We start from the raw sequence: 7,787 nt of genomic DNA on the forward strand, positions 1-7,787 counted from the left end.
AGATTAAGGTGTGGAGCTCTGTTGTACCTCGAGTATTAATGCAATTACTATTGTTCTTCTATTCAATTCAACTTGTTCTTATTCCAAGATATTCATTTGCACTCAAGAACTTGATGAATGTGATGATTATGTGATGCTCATCATCATTCTCACTCATGAACGCGTGCCTGACAACCACTCCCGTTCTACAAGCAAACAAGGCTTGAATGTTTATCTCTTGGATTCTTTAATCGGAATCTTCGTGGTATAAGCTAGAATTGATGGCGGCATTCAAGAGAATCCGGAAGGTCTAAACCTTGTCTGTGGTATTCTGAGTAGGATTCAATGATTGAATGACTGTGACGAGCTTCAAACTCCTGAAGGCTGGGCGTTGGTGACAGACGCAAAAGAATCAATGGATTCTATTCCAACCTGATTGAGAACCGACAGATGATTAGCCGTGCCGTGACAGGGTGCGTTGAACATTTTCACTGAGAGGATGGGAGGTAGCCACTGACAACGGTGAAACCCTACATACAGCTTGCCATGGAAAGGAGTAAGAAGGATTGGATGAAGACAGTAGGAAAGCAGAGAGACGGAAGGGACAAAGCATCTCCATTCGCTTATCTGAAGTTCTCACCAATGAATTACATAAGTATCTCTATCTTTATCTTTATGTTTTATTCATATATCATCCATAACCATTTGAGTCTGCCTGACTAAGATTTACAAGGTGACCATAGCTTGCTTCATACCAACAATCTCCGTGGGATCGACCCTTACTCGCGTAAGGTTTATTACTTGGACAACCCAGTGCACTTGCTGGTTAGTTGTGCGAAGTTGTGTTTATACCATGGTATTGAGCACCAAGTTTTTGGATTCATTACCGGGGATTATTTGTGTTGTGAAAAGTAGTGATCACAATTTCGTGCACCAAGTTTTTGGCGCCGTTGCCGGGGATTGTTTCGAGTATGGACAACTGACGGTTCATCTTGTTGCTTAGATTAGGTATTTTTCTTCAAAGTTCTTAAGAATGAATTCTAGTGTTTCAAGGTGATGTTCTTATCATCACCAAAGCTGATTGATTCTCATCAATTTAGCTCTTGAATGCAATGTCCTGCTGAAGCTTGGCTAGCCATGTCTAATTTCTTTAGACTAAAGCTTTAGACTAACATTGCATGATTCCTGGAATTCTCATTAAGAATTTTGATACCTTTATTTTCTTTTCCACTTAATTTTCGAAAACACCAAAAAAAAAATTACAAAATCATAAAAACCAAAAATATTGTATGTTTCTTGTTTGAGTCTAGTGTCTCATGTTAAGTTTGGTGTCAATTGCATGCTTCTATTCTTCTTGCATTCATGCATGTGTCTTCATTAATCTTCAAGTTGTTCTTGATGATTTCCTTGCTCTGATCTTTGAATTCTCTTGACTTGAGTGTTTTGTTGTTTCTCATATGCATTCTCATTTTGTTAGTGTCAGTAGTATACAAACTGCTAAGTTTGGTGTCTTGCATGCATTGTTATTTGATTTTAGTTGTATTTTGATTATTCCTCATTATTAAAAATCCAAAAATATTTTTTAATTTGTGACTTTTCAAGTCAATAATACAGAGAATTGAAGATTCAGGACATACAGCAGAGGAATTATACAGAAAAAGTTGGGCGTTCAAAACGCCCAGTGAGAAAGGCAAACTAGCGTTTAAACGCTAGCCAGGGTGCCTAGTTGGGCGTTTAACGCCCAAAAGGGTAGTGTTTTGGGCGTTAAACGCCAGAATGGATACCATTCTGGGCGTTTAACGCCAGGATGGCACAAGAGGGAAGATTTTGTTTTTAACTCAAATTTTTTTTAGTTTTCAAAATCTTTCAAAATCAAATCTTTTTCAAATCATATCTTTTCAATCAAATCTTTTTCAAAATCAATTTCTTTCCTTTTTCAAAGATACTTGCTATCAATTAATGATTTGATTCAACATTTCAAGTATGTTGCCTTTTCTGTTGAGAAAAGGTTTAATGTTTGAATCATATCTTTTCTTGTTAGCCAAGTCATTAATTTTTAAAATCAAATCTTTTTAAAATTGTTTTTCAAATCATATCTTCTCAATCACATCTTTTTAAAACCATAACTTTTAAATCATATCTTTTTCAAAATAGTTTTCAATCATATCTTTTTAATTTCTAATTTCAAAATCTTTTTCAAAAATGTTTTTAAAATCTTTTACTTAATTTTCGAAAATTTCTTCCCCTCTTCTCACATCCTTCTATTTATGGACTAACACTATTCCTCAAGGAACAATTCGAACTCCATCTCTTTTGATAAGTTCGAACTCCATCTTTATCCCTGCCATTGGAGCAAACAACTTTGAGCTTAAGCCTCAATTAGTTTCTCTAATGCAACAGAATTGCAAGTTCCATGGACTTCCATTGGAAGATCCTCATCAGTTCTTAGCTGAATTCTTGCAAATCTGTGACACTGTCAAGACTAATGGGGTTGACCCTGAGGTCTATAGACTTATGCTATTCCCTTTTGCTGTAAGAGACAGAGCTAGAATATGGTTGGACTTACAACCTAAAGACAGCCTGAACTCTTGGGAAAAGCTAGTCAATGCCTTCTTGGCAAAGTTCTTTCCACCTCAAAAATTGAGTAAGCTTAGAGTGGAAGTCCAAACCTTCAGACAGAAGGAAGGAGAATCCCTCTATGAAGCTTGGAAAAGATACAAACAATTGATCAGAAAGTGTCCTTCTGACATGCTTTCTGAATGGAGCATCATAGGTATTTTCTATGATGGTCTCTCTGAACTGTCCAAGATGTCTTTGGATAGCTCTGCTGGAGGATCTCTTCATCTGAAGAAGACGCCTACAGAAGCTCAAGCGCTCATTGAAATGGTTGCAAATAACCAATTCATGTACACTTCTGAAAGGAATCCTGTGAACAATGGGACAAATCAGAAGAAAGGAGTTCTTGAGATTGATACTCTGAATGCCATACTGGCTCAGAACAAGATATTGACTCAGCAAGTCAACTTGATTTCTCAAAGTCTGTCTGGAATGCAAGCTGCACCAGGCAGTACTAAGGATGCTTCATCTGAAGAATAAGCTTATGATCCTGAGAACCCTTCAATGGAAGAGGTGAATTACATGGGAGAACCCTATGGAAACACCTATAATTCTTCATGGAGAAATCATCCAAATTTCTCATGGAAGGATCAACAGAGACCTCAACAAGGTTTCAACAACAATAATGGTGGAAGAAATAGGTTTAGCAATGGCAAGCCTTTTCCATCATCTTTTCAGCAACAGACAGAGAATTCTAAGCAGAACCACTCTGACTTAGCAACCATGGTCTCTGATCTAATCAAAACCACTCAAAGTTTCATGACTGAAACAAGGTCCTCCATTAGGAACTTGGAGGCACAAGTGGGACAGCTGAGTAAGAAAATTACTGAACTCCCTCCTAGTACTCTTTCAAGCAATACAGAAGAGAATCCAAAAGGAGAGTGCAAGGCCATTAACATGACCTACATGGCGGAACTTGGAGAGGAGGAAGAGGCAGTGAACGCCACTGAGGAAAACCTTAATGGACGTTCACTGACCTCCAACGAGTTCCCTAATGAGGAACCGTGGGAATTTGAGGCTCACACTGAGACCATAGAGATTCCATTGGATTTACTTCTGCCATTCATGAGCTCTGATGAGTATTCTTCCTCTGAAGAGGATGAGTATGTCACTGAAGAGCAAGTTGCTAAATACCTTGGAGCAATCATGAAGCTAAATGACAAGTTATTTGGTAATGAGACTTGGGAGGATACACCCCTTTTTCTCACCAAAGAACTGGATGACTTGTCTAGGCAGAAATTACCTCAAAAGAGACAAGATCCTGGGAAGTTTTCAATACCTTGCACCATAGGCACCATGACCTTCAAGAAGGCTCTGTGTGACCTAGGATCAAGTGTGAACCTTATGCCTCTCTCTGTAATGGAGAAGCTAGGGATCTTTGAGGTACAAGCTGCAAGAATCTCACTAGAGATGGCAGACAATTCAAGAAAACAAGCTTATGGACTTGTAGAGGATGTTTTGGTGAAAATTGAAGACCATTACATCCCTGCTGATTTCATAGTCCTAGAGACTGGGAAGTGCATGGATGAATCCATCATCCTTGGCAGACCCTTCCTAGCCACAGCAAAGGCTGTAATTGATGTGGACAGAGGAGAATTGATCATTCAAGTGAATGAAGAATCCTTTGTGTTTAAGGCTCAAGGATATCCCTCTGTCACCATGGAGAGGAAGCATGAAGAGCTTCTCTCAAAACAGAGTCAAACAGAGCCCCCACAGTCAAACTCTAAGTTTGGTGTTGGGAGGTTCCAACATTGCTCTGAGTATCTGTGAGGCTCCATGAGAGCCCTCTGTCAAGCTACTGACATTAAAGAAGCGCTTGTTGGGATGCAACCCAATGTTATAATTTATCTATTTTCCTTTGTTATTTTATGTTTTCTGTAGGTTGATAATCATGGGAAGTCACAAAATCAATGGAAAAAGCAAAAACAGAATGAAAAACAGAAAGAAAAATAGCACACCCTGGAGGAGAACTTGCTGGCGTTTAAACGCCAGTGAAGCTAGCAAATGGGCGTTTAACGCCCAGTCTGGCACCATTCTGGGCGTTTAACGCCAGAAAGGGGCACCAGACTGGTGTTAAACGCCAGGAAAGGGCAAGAAGTTGGCGTTAAACGCCAGAAATGGGCACCAGCCCGGCGTTTAACGCCAGAATCGGCACATAGAGCAATTTTGCTCGCCACTTGGTGCAGGGATGACTTTTCCTTGACACCTCAGGATCTGTGGACCCCACAAGATCCTCACCTACCCCACCACCCTCTCTCTTCTTCACCCATTCACCAATCACCTCAACCACTCTCCCCCAAAAACCCTTCACCTATCAAATCCCATCTTTCTCTTCACCACTCACATCCATCCTTCATAAAACCCCACCTACCTCACCATTCAAATTCAAACCACTTTCCCTCCCAAACCCACCCATAATGGCCGAACCCTACCCCTCTCTTCACCCCTATATAAACCCATCTTCACTCCTTCATTTTCACACACCCTAAACACTACTTCTCCCCCCTTTGGCCGAACCACAAAGCCACCTCTATCTCCTCCATTTCTTCTTCTTCTACTCTCTTCTTTCTTCTTTTGCTCGAGGACGAGCAAACCTTTTAAGTTTGGTGTGGTAAAAGCATTGCTTTTTGTTTTTCCATAACCATTTATGGCATCCAAGGCCGGAGAAACCTCTAGAAAGAGGAAATGGAAGGCAAAAGCTTCCACCTCCGAGTCATGGGAGATGGAGAGATTCATCTCAAGGGTACATCAAGACCACTTCTATGAAGTTGTGGCCTTGAAGAAGGTGATCCCCGAGGTCCCTTTCAAACTCAAAAATAGTGAATATCCGGAGATCCGACATGAATTCGAAGAAGAGGTTGGGAAGTTCTTACCAACCCCATTCAACAAGTCGGAATCTTAATGGTTCAAGAGTTCTATGCCAATGCATGGATCACCAAGAACCATGATCAAAGTGTGAACCCGGACTCAAAGAATTGGCTTACAATGGTTCGGGGGAAATACTTAGATTTTAGTCCGGAAGATGTAAGGTTGGCATTCAACTTGCCCATGATGCAAGGAGATGAACACCCTTACACTAGAAGGGTCAACTTTGATCAAAGGTTGGACCAAGTCCTCATAGACATCTGTGACGAGGGCGCCCAATGGAAGAGAGATTCAAGAGGGAAGCCGGTTCAACTGAGAAGGCATGACCTCAAGCCCGTGGCTAGGGGATGGTTGGAGTTTATCCAACGCTCAATCATTCCCACTAGCAACCGGTCCGAAGTTACTATAGACCGGGCCATCATGATCCATAGCATCATGATTGGAGAAGAAGTAGAAGTTCATGAGGTTATAGCCCAAGAACTTTATAAGGTGGCGGACAAGTCCTCTACCTTGGCAAGGCTAGCCTTTCCTCATCTCATTTGTCACCTCTGTTATTCAGTTGGAGTTGACATAGAGGGAGACATCCCCATTGATGAGGACAAGCCCATCACTAAGAAAAGGATGGAGCAAACAAGAGATCCCACTCATCATGAAATCCCTGAGATGCCTCAAGGGATACACTTTCCTCCACAAAACTATTAGGAGCAAATCAACACCTCCCTAGGAGAATTGAGTTCCAACATGGGACAACTAAGGGTGGAGCACCAAGAACATTCCATCCTCCTCCATAAAATTAGAGAAGATCAAAGAATCATGAGAGAGGAGCAACAAAGACAAGGAAGAGACATTGAGGAGCTCAAGCACTCCATAAGATCTTCAAGAGGAAGAACAAGCCGCCATCACTAAGGTGGACCCGTTCTTTAATTTCCTTGGTCATTATTTTCCTGTTTTTCGAAAAATCATGCTTATATTTATCTATGTTTGTGCCTTGTGATCATTATTGTCTTAGTGTCTATGCCTTAAAGTTATGAATGTCCTATGAATCCATCACCTTTCTTAAATGAAAAATGTTCTTAATTGAAAAAGAGAAGAATTGCATGAATTTTAAATTTTATAACAGATTAATTATTTTGATGTGGTGGCAATACTTTTGTTTTCTGAATGTATGCTTAAACAGTGCATATGTCTTTTAAATTTGTTGTTCATGAATGGTTGGCTCTTGAAAGAATGATGAAAAAGGAGACATGTTACTGAGGATCTGAAAAATCATAAAAATGATTCTTGAAGCAAGAAAAAGCAGTGAATACAAAAAAAATGAAAAAAGAAAGAGAAAAAGAAAGAAAAAAAAGAAATAAAGCTGTGATCCAAGGCAAAAAGAGTGTGCTTAAGAACCCTGGACACCTCTAATTAGGGACTCTAGCAAAGCTGAGTCACAATCTGAAAAAGGTTCACCCAATTATGTGTCTGTGGCATGTATGTATCCGGTGGTAATACTGGAAGACAGAGTGCTTTGGGCCACGACCAAGACTCATAGAGTAGCTGTGTTCAAGAATCATCATACTTAACTAAGAGAATCAATAACACTATCTGGATTCTGAGTTCCTATAGAAGCCAATCATTCCGAATTTCAAAGGATAAAGTGAGATGCCAAAACTGTTCAGAGGCAAAAAGCTAAAAGCCCCGCTCATCTAATTAATACTGATCTTCATAGATGTTTTTGGAATTCATTGCATATTCTCTTCTCTTTATCTTATTTGATTTTCAGTTGCTTGAGGACAAGCAACAATTTAAGTTTGGTGTTGTGATGAGCGGATAATTTATACGCTTTTTGGCATTGTTTTTAGTATGTTTTTAGTATGTTTTAGTTAGTTTTTAGTATATTTTTATTAGTTTTTAGTTAAAATTCACTTTTCTGGACTTTACTATGAGTTTTTGTGTTTTTCTGTGATTTCAGGTATTTTCTGGCTGAAATTGAGGGACCTGAGCAAAAATCTGATTCAGAGACTGAAAAGGATTGCAGATGCTGTTGGATTCTGAGCTCCCTGCACTCGAAGTGGATTTTCTGGAGCTACAGAAGTCCAATTCGCGCGCTCTCAACGGCGTTGGAAAGTAGACATCCTGGGCTATCCAGCAATGTATAATAGTCCATACTTTGCCCGAGATTTGATGGCCCAAACCGGCATTCCAAATCAGCTCAAGAATGCCTGGCGTTAAACGCCGGAACTGGCACAAGAATGGGAGTTAAACGCCCAAACTGGCACAAAAGCTGGCGTTTAACTCCAAGAGAAGTCTCTACACGAAAATGCTTCAATGCTCAGCCCAAGCAC

Source organism: Arachis stenosperma, chromosome 2 (genome assembly GCF_014773155.1).
Source record: "Arachis stenosperma cultivar V10309 chromosome 2, arast.V10309.gnm1.PFL2, whole genome shotgun sequence".
Lineage (NCBI taxonomy): Eukaryota > Viridiplantae > Streptophyta > Magnoliopsida > Fabales > Fabaceae > Arachis > Arachis stenosperma.